Raw genomic sequence first — 13,327 nt, forward strand, 5'->3', positions numbered from 1 at the left:
TTCCTGTTCCTGAAGCAAATCAAATAAAATTTAGGAAGACAAGGAAGACGAATCAGGCATCTGGAGAATTTGCAAGGGATAAAGAAATGTTGTGGGATCATTGGTTGAGATCACTAAAAGTTGAAGTTGAGAGGGCAGCTATGATCATGGAAAAATTCAGAAATGGTTTTCCTGCAAACTTAAAACCTTATTTAGATGAGTGTAGTGTGTTAAAGATCAGAGCTCTCCTGGCAGCTACTTATAATAACCCCATACAGACAGCTTCAGGAGGGGAAATGGCCATAACAGATCCATAAGGAACTTGGAGGAACAGAAACTCTATCGCTGGAAGAAGTACAGGATTTAGAGAACAGTCAGGAGGGTGCCAAATTAATGAAGAGAAGAGCTGGAACCAAAACGGATATAAAGACATTCATATGCTTCCATTATAATAAGCTGGGAACATACCAAAGTCATTGCTGGTTAAATGGGACCAATTGGAGAAGTGGGAATGTGTAAGCAATCTTCAGAACAAGGCAGCAGGAAAGGAAGTACATATGGCAAATGTAATAGCAGTCCAGGGAAAATATGTTTCCTTCTAACGGACTAAGAAGAGAGAGAGATGGATCAGGACAATCATGAGAACTCTTTGTCAAATATTAACACAGACAATCAGGACACTGGAGGCTCTGAATATTTTTCTTAAAAAGGAGAAGTATTTCATCATGGTCCAAATCAAGCAAGTGAACCAATACACTTCTGGAGGGACACAGGAGTAAGTCAGTCACTGGTATTAGCTGATAATACTGTTTGCCTTCCATATGGGGTTAATAAAGTAGACAACTGGAGGTATAACATGGAGGATCAATGTGAACTAAAGGATGACCTAGTCATTGGAGAAGATGTAATTGTAGTGAAACAATTCTTAAAGAGGGAATTGATCTTGTCTCAGGAAATTACTTTGCAGATTCAAAATGTTAGCCAGGTAAAATGAACTGTGAAAGTGGAACATCTCAGATTATTTCCAGACTGTAGTGTGACTAGATCTCAGGCTCATTGACTTTAACAGGAAGAGACACAATGAAACAAGGAGATAACTTGAAATTCAGTTCATAAAAAAAAGATTTGAAGGAATTTAATGAAAGAAGATGAAAGTAAAAAGAATGAAGTTGACACGTTTAGCCCATCATTTTGAATAGAAATGTAGCAAATTGATCCTGAATAAACAAAATTGCTATAAACAGTCTCTTCAGAACCAACATCTGAGTGTTACTATTGAAAGACAGAATATGAATTAGGAAATGGAGACCACTTCAAATACCAGCTAATGAGAAATAAGCAGTCATCCATCCAGTGGTAGTCCCATGTGAATATAGTAATGAAGTTTACGTGGGGGTTAGCATGTATGGACATTTTGGCTGGCATGGACCAGTGTGGGCCAAAGGGTCTGTCTCCTATGACTCTAAAACTCTATGACTCATGAAATTCCAATGGCAAGTCACTTAATTATTCAGAAAGTACAGATATGATGTAAAGTGCCTGAATTATATATATTTTAATATCTTTTACGTTTTGAATTATTAAATTTTGAATTAGTGGCACATAGAATTTATGTGCATCTGAAGTGGTTTATTCTTTAACTGCTAAGTATTTCAAACACAGTATTAGTGACAGACCTCCTGGAGAAAATGAGAAATTTGTTTCCAGTAGAATGCTTATATGAGCATGTAAAATAAATGCTTGTTATTAGGTTCACAACATGAAGATTCTGGATTTTTCTCAGTTTACGTGAAACACCCATAGCTTGAAAAAAAAATTAGACTGGCCAGTTTTGTAGAAGTCTTGTCTGAAGTTAGCTATGAAAATACTTGCTCCTGAGAAAGAGATGTAGCTTATGACTGTTAAGGAAGAGGTTATCTCAGTGTAATGAATCTAGTTTATTCTGGACCAGAAGTGTTTGGTCAAAAGCCTGAAAAGGGGTATGTGAAGCTGAGAAAGTTTAACCTTTGTTGTATGATGAAACAATGAAGAGGCTATGAGATTCTAAGAATTGGGATTGAAGGCACAGGTAAGTCAAATTCTATGTGGGATAGAAAAGGAAATTGTCTGTAGTGTTTGAGTACTGTGATGGGATTAGTGGGATTGTATTTTCACCATGTGTTTCAATATCTTTAAACTTGTTTCAAATGCAAATGGTTTAGTTTATTCTAGTTTACCTTATTTTGTTTTATGTATTAATCTTCTGTTTTATGGTTAAATCTGAATCTGTAGCATTGAATGCTTATATTTCATTGAAAGAACATCACATTAAAACATGATCTAACAAGCATCAGCCTTGAAAATCACGATTAGATTCTATTGTCAGGAATGTCTTAAAGATTGGGACAAAACAATTCAATTGTTCCTGTTTGCCATTGGCAATATTCCTTATGAGTCCACAGGATTCAGTTCATAGGAACTGGTACATTGTCATGAGATGAGGGAACCACTTAAATTGATAAAAAAAAACCCAAACCTCAGATATTACATTTCCAACCTATGTTTCAAGCTTCAGAGATTGACTAACTAAAGCATGTGAACTGGCCAAAGACTATTTGAAAAGGGCTCAACAAACAGTGAAAACAAGAGCAGATAAAAGGTCATAGAGTCATTGAGCTGTGCAGCATGGAAACAGACCCTTCAGTCCAACTTGTCCATGCCAACCAGATATTCCAAATAAATCTAGTCTCATTTTCCAGCCTTTAGCCCAAATCCCTCTCAAGCCTTCCTATCAATGTTTGAAATTTTGTTGCTGGAGACAGGTTATTGTTACTTATCTTGGGGAAACCATTAAAAACAAGGATCACTGAACCATATCAAATCAAAACAAAACTCAAGGATGTAAATTATGTACAAAGTACTCCACATAGAAGAAAGTACCAGTAAAAATGTCATGTTACATGTTAAAGAAATATTGTGACAGGGTCAATAGCCAGGAGAAAAAACTATACTTATGGTAGTGAAAGAACTGGGAGTCACCTTAAACATTGGAACCATTGGTGAATGAATCATAAATTAAAAGCTCAAAGTTGATTAGATAATATATGTATTTGAAAAATAAGATAACATATCATTTTACCTTCCAGAAAGCTACTGAAGTGACTTATGAAGGCTATTACAAAGTTGTGAGTTGATTTGTGTGACTAGGACAGGAGAAACATCCTTGATTGGACATGATGTTAATACAGGTGATGTATTACCTGTGAAGCAATATTCCTACAGACTCTATCTAGATAGACCAGTTGAAGTGAGGGAAGAAATTGAGTTCACGAACAACAGTTAAGTCATTGAACTAAGTTATAGAAGTTGGAGCTCACTTACCGTGATGATGCCAAAATCAAATAGGTCATAAACATCTGTACTGATTACAATAAAGTCAATGTGTTAACATATGGGGACTAAAGAGATGTCAGCAAATACCATTGACTGTTGACCAAAAGAAATATCAACTTTTTCAACATTAGGTGGCTTTTATCATTGCTGCTTGGAATGAAACATGTATCAATAAAGTTTCAATGGTTAAGCATGTTATGAAGATGTGGGTATACCTTTAAGATAGTTAAAAGCAGCAGAACTATCAGACATAGCAACAAGTGCGTTCAATAAGGCAACAATGTATGTGACACTTGAGTAGTTTGTTGCCTGGAGACAAAAACAACTTCAAATTTGGTCAATTAGTTTAAATCATGCCCTGATTAAAAATACCAATTTCCAATCAAGTTTGAATTGAGTATATTGATAATCTTAAAAGCCAATGTCACAATCTGGGGTATAAGACCGGGGGCAAATTGAACAGTTGAGAGGAGAACTGCCATGCTTAGCATGTAAACAGGCTGCCTGAAAAATAGCTCTCTTAAAAAGGTATCTTTTCAATCAGTAATCTGTGATGAAGAAATTCCTAAGAAAAAGAAGACACAGGAAGGTCCAAATAGAAGAACAAAAGGTTTTGAGATAAGAAGTGTTGTTTTGTAAATTTTAATTGGGAGTTTTATTGGACTAGTATTATAGAAGGGAAGGTAAAAGCTAGGTTAGAGAAAGAAATTGTAAATAGTGGTTAGTTAATTATTCTCTGTTATACTTTAAGAAATGAAGGTGTTAATTTTTACTTTACATAGTCTTGGCCAGTCGCATTTTTACAGATTACTGCCTTGTATAAATCTTTTTTGTGTTGCTGGTTTTATATTAAGCAGGGGAGTTCTCCCCATGTCGTAACAGTCTTGGGGCTTGGGTCTGTGACTTGAACTGGTTTAGACAGATTTAGGAGTATGAAAAGTCCCAACAGATTTAAATACTTGCAGGTTAGTATCCTAAATCTTTAAATAGAACACAGGTGAGGCAATATATTTGATATGGTGACTTGTGGTTAATTAAATTAAAAGTTAAAGAAATGGCTCATTAAATTGCTCAAGAGATTCTGGGATTTGAAGATGATTCTCAAATTTGCCAAGAAAATTTAGAAGTAAAGAAAAAGGCCATACTTTTAGAATTAGCAACTAGATTTGATTTGGGTTTAACCAAGGATAAAAGTAAAGCTGAAATTGTAAAGGGGTTACTCAAACACTTAAGTGTGTCACAGAAACAGCTAAATGCAGTATAGAGGTAGAAAAACTGAAATTACAGTTGAGGAGAATGGAGTTAGAAGATAAACAAAGGGAGAGAGAGAGGAAAGACAGAGGGAGAAAGAAAGGGAGAGAGGAAAGAGAGAGAAAGAGAAAGAAAGAAGGTTCTTGGCTGAGCAAAGGGAGAGAGAATGAGAGAGAGAATTTGAACTTGATAAGTTGTGACTTAGTCAGCAAAGTCAGGTTGATAGGATGGAGATTAAAAGAGAAGGTAGTGATATATACAAATATGTCAAAACTCTGCCACATTTTGATGAGAAAAATGTTCAAGCTGTCTTTATTTCATTTGAAAAATTGACTAGGTGGATGAAGTGGTCTGAGGATCTGGGTGTAATGCTAGTTCAGACTAAATTGGGAGGCAGAGCTAGTGATGTATTTGCCGCACTGTCAGATTATGAAGAGATTTTAAATGCTTATGAATTGGGAGCAGAAACATCTCCACATCAGTTCAGAAACACAAAGAGGGAACCAGGTCAGACTTAGGTTGAGTTCAACAGAATTAAATATTATCACTTTGATCGATGGGTGCGTGCTTTGAAAATAGATAGGACATTTGAGGTTCTAAAAGAGATTATTCTGCTGGAGGAGTTTAAAAACTCATTTCCAGAGATGGTAAGTATTCGTGTGGGGAAAAAGAAAGTTGAGGAAGTGAGAAAGGCAGATGAGTACATGTTGGTGCATAAGACATGCTTCTGGCTAGAATTTCATCCTGTGAGGGATAAAAGTTGGGAGAAGGGGAGGTCCTGCACTATGAAACCAAGAGTAGAGAGGACTGGTAAGATTTTACCATAGGATAAAAAATAGGTCCAAGAGGATGGAAAGGGGATGCAATGGCCTCAGGTGTTTCCATTGTGGTAAAGTGGGACACATAAATTCACAGTGGTGGTCATTAAAGAAAGATGCTGTGAAAAAGATGTGGGAAAAGAAGTGAAACCAGTGGTATTAGTGAAGGTAGTAAAGGACACCCCAAGAAAAGCAGAGGAGCTGCAGGAGAGTACACAGCTTAGGCAGGGGCTGGGTATGGAGTTAGTGCCTGATCTCTACAATGTAATGTTTACTCAAAGAAAAGGGGGAGAAGGACAAGAAGTTATGATGTTGAGCGATACAAGATCTAACCAGATAGTGAGAGATGATCTGTTACCCAAGAGTGGGGTAATTTGTGGGATAGAGGGACAGAAATTTAGTGTTTCCCTCTGTAAGATCAGGTTGAAGTGCCAACTCAAGACTGGGAAAGTTACAGTGGGAGTGATTGACAGTCCCAGGAATTTACTTTGTTCTTGGGAATCATTTGGCAGGATCCAAGGTGGGAGTGTTATGGAGAAGCCCAAGGAAGAGCAAGAAACTGAGGACTTAAAACAGAAAATATTTTTGCAGACTGTGTAGTAACCAGATCCTGCACAAGTCATAAGTCACAGCACAAAACTAAAACTATGGTGAAAGATGAAGGAGTTGAAGTTCAGTTAGCAGATGCCCTGTTTGACATAATGGTGCAGGAAAAACCTGAACAGGCAGAGGGTTAGACAGAAGTGTTTAGTCCTGAAAGGCTAAGAGACTTGCAACCGAAAGACAAGTTGATAAAAGATATATATGTGAATGTGTCCTCTGTAAAGGAGGCAGAGAATATTCTGGAGGGTTATGATCTGAAAGATAGCATCCACAGACGGAAATGGAGACCACGTGGCAGATGGAGTTTAATTCAGATAAATGTAAGGTGCTGCATTTTGGGAAAACAAATCTTAGCAGGACTTATACACTTAATGGTAAGGTCCAAGGGAGTGTTGCTGAACAAAGAGATCTTGGAGTGCAGGTTCATAGCTCCTTGAAAGTGGAGTCACAGGTAGATAGGATAGTGAAGAAGGCATTTGGTATGCTTTCCTTTATTGGTCAGAGTATTGAGTGCAGGAGTTGGAAGGTCATGTTGTGGCTGTACAGGACATTGGTTAGGCCACTGTTGGAATATTGCATGCAATTCTGGTCTCCTTCCTAATGCAAAGATGTTGTGAAACTCGAAAGGGTTCAGAAAAGATTTACAAGGATGTTGCCAGGGTTGGAGGATTTGAGCTATAGAGAGAGGCTGAACAGGCTGGGGCTATTTTCCTGGAGCGTCGGAGGCTGAGGGATGACCTTATAGAGGTTTACAAAATTGAGGGGCATGATAGGGTAAATAGACAAAATCTTTTCTCTGGGGTCGGGGAGTCCAGAACTAGAGGGCATAGGTTTAGGATGAGAGGGGAGAGATATAAAAGAGACCTAAGGGGCAACTTTTTCACACAGAGGGTGGTATGTGTATGAAATGAGCTGCCAGAGGATGTGTTGGAGGCTGGTACAATTGCAACATTTAAGAGGCATTTGGATGGGTATATGAATAGGAAGGGTTTGGAGGGATATGGACCAGGTGCTGGCAGGTGGGACTAGATTAGGTTAGGATATCTGGTCGACATGGATGGGTTGGACCAAAGGGTCTGTTTCCATGCTGTACATCTCTATGACTCTATAATGCAGAAGAGAACTGGGCTGAAGTGCACCACATTGTGTTGCCAGTAGCATACAGACAGGAGGTATTACAGGTCACACATGAACCACCTGTAGGAGGTCACCTAGGGGTATGAAAGACTCAGGATAAGGTACAAAAGTATTTTTATTGGCCTGGAATGCACAAGGGTATTGTTAACCTTTGCTGTGTGTGTCATACATGCCAAATGGTAGGTAAGCCCCGGGTGGTAATAAAACCAGTCCCTTTGTTGCCAATTCCCACGTTTGAAGAACCTTTCACACAAGTTATAATTGATTTTGTGTAGGTTCCCTCCAGAGAACTAAACGTAGGAACCAGTACTTGATAACCATAATGGATGTGCTTGTCAGATTTCCAGATACAATTCCATTACGGAGTATCAAGGCAAAAAGGGTAATAGAGGAGTTAGTAGCTTTCTTCATACAGTATGGGCTACCCAGAGAGAATCAGTGAGACCAAGGGTCAGATTTTACTGCTCGGCTGTATAAAGAGGTTATGGATAGCTTCTCTCCTGAGCAGTCTGATCCTCATTCTCAGACTATGTCCCCTAGCTCTCGAATCTTGAGCCAGTGCATTAATTTATTTTTATCTATCCTGTCTTTTGATGGGAAATGAAAATGCTTCACACAGAAAAAATGTAATTTTTACTTTGGAGGTGGTATGAGGAAAAGGGTGAGATTTATAAAATAAAAATTTTTTTTTCAAGTTTGGATTTTAAATTAGTAGGATTTTGCTGTTGGCTTGTTTCTGCTGGGATGTAAACATGAACTAGTCAGTCTTTCCAGAACCAACATTTTAAACCAGTCTGGGCCTCCAGGAACATTAATTAACGTTGTTTATTTTATGGAGGCTTACAACATAAAGAGAAAGCATTAAGCTTGGCAGAAGTCAGGAGCAAGTTTTGTTGAAATTAAATTAAAAGGCTTTTCTGCAGTTTGAAGGCGACCAGCCTGGAGTCAGATATAAAGTCTCTCCTAGATTGTTCTGGGCAGTTAAGGAAATCCATTACTTCAGTGTAAGAGTTCAGTTTATGAAACTGTCCAGACCAGGAGTGTTTGGTTATGAACCTGCATTAGGTTATTCAAAGCTGAGAAGGTCTAAGCTGTCAGTAATATGAGTGGTAAATGGAAACGACCTCAGCGCTCACAGGACCAGAACTGAGAAGAAGCAGCATAGTCAAAACTACAGATTTGATAGAGAAGCATTTGCCTGGACTTGGATGAACTATAAAGCGAGGTGTTGAGGAATAGATGAAATTTTTGATTTGCCATGTGTTTTGAAATCTTTCAAACTGTGATATATTTCAATAGTTTTGTTTAGCTTATTTTAGTTTTAATTATTTTGTGTAATTAACTTCCATTTTAGTATTAGAGTGAAATTTTCATCATATGCGCTTACCTTTCAGTGAAAGACTAACATATTATAATAAATATGATCTATCAAGCCAGATTTCATCTTGGGATCTGGTTTGTTCAGTGGTGACATCGACTGGATTAGAACAGAAGATGCCCAATGCCTCCTCAGAAAATGATCAAAGTTGGACTTTTCGTTTGATACTTTTTACTTATTTAACAAATGATTAACTTTCATACTTTCCCCCCCTCCTCTAACACTGACTCAGCACTGTATAATTTCTTGTCTCCATTTGCTTGCATCAAGCCCCCAGTCATCTTGTGAGTTCAGATCTATATTTCGATGGGGAGTGGTCCTAGGGATTTGCAGTCTTAGCAGGCGGATAAAAGGAACAGGTGGGACAAGGAGATGGAATACCTCACCTACCCTTTTGTCTGTAGCAGCTGTCTATTTGCTTACCTTGCCCTGAGGACATAATTCGGCAAAATGTCTAATGATGGGGAGAAGAGAGATAATTCTATACAAAAAGTGAAGAGGAGCAGTGGTTTATTGGGGGTGGGTGGGAGAATGTACAGTTATAGCAATACATGAATAGGGAATTATAAGCTTGGGAGGGTGAGACTTTTAATTTTGCTACCTACAATGAGATAATTGTAGTAGTTTCTGAATTTATACAGGGTGACAAATAGGAAGTCAGACAAGAGAGCATTGGAATATTGGATGGAAGCTGTAGACTAAGTGAGACACTGTCTACCAAAGAGATCGAAGGGAGCAACATATCCAATGGAGACAATGTGGAATACTAAATCCAACTCAAGGCCAGAATACAGAGGTCTCAAACAGCCTCATTCAGCCTGACTCAATGGCTGCGGGGAGATGGAGCCATTGACAAGAGAGCAACGTTGGAGCAGAGATCCAAAATCTGTTTTTATAATGTTCTGCTGAGAGAAGCTACAAACCATCCAGGATGGGATTTCAGACAAACTGTAGTGGGTAAAGAGGGTTAAATTCTGAGCTGAAAATGTGTTGCTGGTTAAAGCACAGCAGGTTAGGCAGCATCCAAGGAATAGGAAATTCGACGTTTCGGGCCAGAGCCCTTCATCAGGAATGAATAAATTCTGAGGATAGGTTATACAAACCATGCTTGTGTTCCCTTGACTATAGAAGACTAAGAGGTGACCTCACAGAGCTGTTTAAGATTATGAAGTGATTTGATAGGGTCAGTAGAACAAGGTGGAAAATTGCCCAGATATGTCCTCTTCCATAGGAAGCAGACAATTCCAATCTGCCAATGACCACCTCATCACTCTACTCTCAAAATGACAAAGGGTCTCAGTGACAGGGTGATCAAATGCTACGAACTCACCAACAACTTGCTCACTGATGCTCAGCATGATTTCTGCCAGGCCATTTGACTTCTGATCACATTTCAGCCTTGGTCCAAACATGGATACAAATCCAGAAATGTGTGTAAAAGTGACTGCAGTTGACATCAGGTATAATTTGACTGACAGTGACTCTAGGCAGCTGTGATCACATTGAAGTTAATAGAAATTGGGGGTCAGGGGCAAAGCTCCCCACAGTATAAATCATACCTGGTACAAAGGCCAATCAGCAGAGTCCCAGAACATCTCTGCAATGGTCACTGCTCATGATACAGTCTCCTTTACACTGGCATGATCAAACACAGACTAGGTGACCACTTTGCAAAGCCCCATCGTTCTGTCCACAGGAACGACCCTGCCTTCCCTGATTTTAATAAATCATCTTGCTCACATGTTAACATTTCTGTCCTGAGGTCGCTGCAACATTCCAATAAAGGACAAAACAGGAATCACATAATCCCGAGAGTGTGGAGGCAGCTCACTCGGCCCATCGAGTCCACAGTGATCCTCTGAGCATCCCACCAGAGACCTCCATTTCTCATGACAAACTACCCAGCTTTTCCCATAGCCAATCCATTGACCTGCACATCTTTGGATTGTGGAGAAAACCCATGCACGCACATGTGCAAATTATACGCAGACAGTCACCCAACAGTGGGATCAAACTGGGTCCCCTGGCGCTGTGAGGCGACAGTACTAACCACTGAGCCACCATGCCACCCTGGATGAGCACCACCTCATTTTCCACTTGTGCCCTCAGCCTCCAGGACTTAATCTTGAATTCCACGACTTTAGAAACTGACCACATGATTAAATTCGCCATTCCTCGTACATTCTCTCATCTCCAGTTCAACCCCCACAGCCTTCACTTCTTTGTGTCTTTATTACTTTGCTCCCGGTAGATAGGACCCATTCTACCCCTTTCACACCTTAATTTACAGCCATTTTATATCTCTTTTTCTCTTTCTCCACCTTTAGCAAACTATTTCTTTCGAACAGGGCCGTTACATCATCTGTGGTAGTGAGCAGTTAGAAGTGAAGAGGTCAAGGGCAGATAACAGGCCAGCACGGGATGTCTAGGGGATGGAGGTACCTTCCCCTGCCACTGCAGGAATTGCAAAACCTGTGCCCACACCTCCCCCTCCCCCTCAGCTCCGTCCAAGGCCCCAAAGGATCCTTTCACATCCGACAGAAAATTACCTGTACCTCCACCAATGTCACCTACTGAACTGTTGCACCCGATGTGATCTCCTCTACACTGGGGAGACAGGACACCACCTTGCGATCATTGCAGAGAACATCTCTGGGACACCCGCACCAACCAACCCCACCACCCTGTGGCTGAACACTACAACTCCCACTCCCAATCCACCAAGGACATGCAGGTCCTGAGCCCCCTCCATCACCAAACCCTAACCACCCGATGCCTGGAGGAAGAATGCCTCATCTTCTGCCTTGGGACCCTGCAACTAGAAGAGATTGTCATCAGAGGATTCTGAATTGGACATTCCTCAAATCGAATTGGACAATGAGGAAGTTGTCAAAAATTGGGATAAATGATTGAGTTACCTTCCACAAGAAAATCAAAATTTCTATCACATGGGGAGATATGCAGAAAAAACTGGGAAGCACTAGCATAATTGCGCATGATGTAGATATAGGAGATGCTGTTCCAATTAAGCAACATCCTTATAGGCATAACCCTCTAAAGTTGGCACAGGTTCAGAAGGAGATATAGCGCATGCTCCAAGCTGGCATAATTGAAGTGAGTTAATGTGACTGGAGCTCACCCATAGACATGGTGCAAATGCCAGATAGTACCCAACGGTTTTGTGTGGACTATCGCAATGTCAATGCCATTATAAAGACTGATGCATATCCAATTCCATGATTGGGAGACTGTGTTGATAAGGTGGGGCAAGCAACTTACATTTCTAAGTTGGACTTGCTCAGAGGCCACTGGCAAGTACCTCTGTCAGAGAAAACAAAGGCAATTTTGGCTTTTCTAACACCAAATGGACTATATCAATTCAAAATCATGCCATTTGATATGAAAAAGGCTCCAGCCACATTTCAGAGAGTGACCAATAAGGTCATTGCCGGGTTACCCAGTTGTGTGGTGTACATTGGTGACTTGGTGATTTTTAGTCACTTATGGAAGGAACATTTACAGCATTTATCGGACTTGTTCGATTGACTTTGGAAGGCAGGCTTGGTGGTAAACCTAGCTAAAAGTGAACTTGCCAAAACCCAACTCACCTTCCTGGGCCATACTGTTCTTTAGATTGAGTGGATTTTATTGGAAGTTTATGCCGAACTTTAGCAGTGTGGCTGCTTCACTCACCGAATTATTTAAAAAAAGCAAGAAGTTTCAGTGGACAGCAGACTGTCAAGAGGCATTTGACCGCCTAAAAGCTGTGTTAACCACTACCCCACACCGAATTACACGAAGCCTTTCAAGGTGGCTATCGATGCCATTGATGTGGGTGTCATTGCGATCCTCCTGCAGGAGGATGACGAGGGAATAGAAAGACCATCAGATATTTTCCCAGGAAGTTGAATGTTCATCAACAGAAATATCCAACAGTGAAGAAAAAGACTTTAAGTTTGGTGTTGGCCTTACAGCATTTCAGTGTTTATATTACCAGCAATGCATCTGAAATAATTGTATACACTGATCATAACCCATTGACATTGTGGAACATTTTAAGGACAAACATGTCATACTGTTTTGATGGAGCTTGTTATTGCAGCCATTCAATTTGACGATTATGCATGTGGCAGGTTGTGAAAACGTGTTTACTGATGTGTTATCGAGGCTCCAATGAGATACAGAAGCATTCAGTGGCGGGTGTGCCACGGCCTGAATTTGCATGTAGTTGTGCATCTTTGCATATTTATGGTTAATATAGTGAATACGTGTGTTTACACTGCTAACTGGGTTTTGAAGGGTTAAAAAATGATGCCATCTTTTGGTATTGATGGTTCATGTTTTTTTTAAGGGGGGAGGTGTCACAAAGCTAGTCATTGTTTTTTTCTAAAAGCTGTTCCTTGGCTCAAGTATACTCTGGCCTTGATTTTTTTCAGAGGGGTAATAAATTGGGCCGGGCTCCAATCAGTCTGGTTTGGTACAGAGATGAAAAAGATTTTGAGAGGCCTTTTGTTTATATGCAAACAGATGAGACTTCAGGCCAAAGTGGTCATGTTTAAGAAGTGACCTGTATAAGAGAGGGGAGTGGTCAGCTCTCTAGCTGAGCTGAGCTGGTTCAGTTCAGTCTTCAACTGGTTGGAAGTTCAAAGGGGAGCTGTGTGGAATCTCTCTCTGCTCTTCAACTTCAACCTGTTAGCATGTATTCCATTTTAAAGGGAGTTTGCTCATTGGGTCGGTTGTGTATATTCGGAACAACATAATTAAGTCCAGTTGGATAGGCTGAGTTCTG

Source organism: Hemiscyllium ocellatum, chromosome 18 (genome assembly GCF_020745735.1).
Source record: "Hemiscyllium ocellatum isolate sHemOce1 chromosome 18, sHemOce1.pat.X.cur, whole genome shotgun sequence".
In the NCBI taxonomy this organism is placed as follows: domain Eukaryota; kingdom Metazoa; phylum Chordata; class Chondrichthyes; order Orectolobiformes; family Hemiscylliidae; genus Hemiscyllium; species Hemiscyllium ocellatum.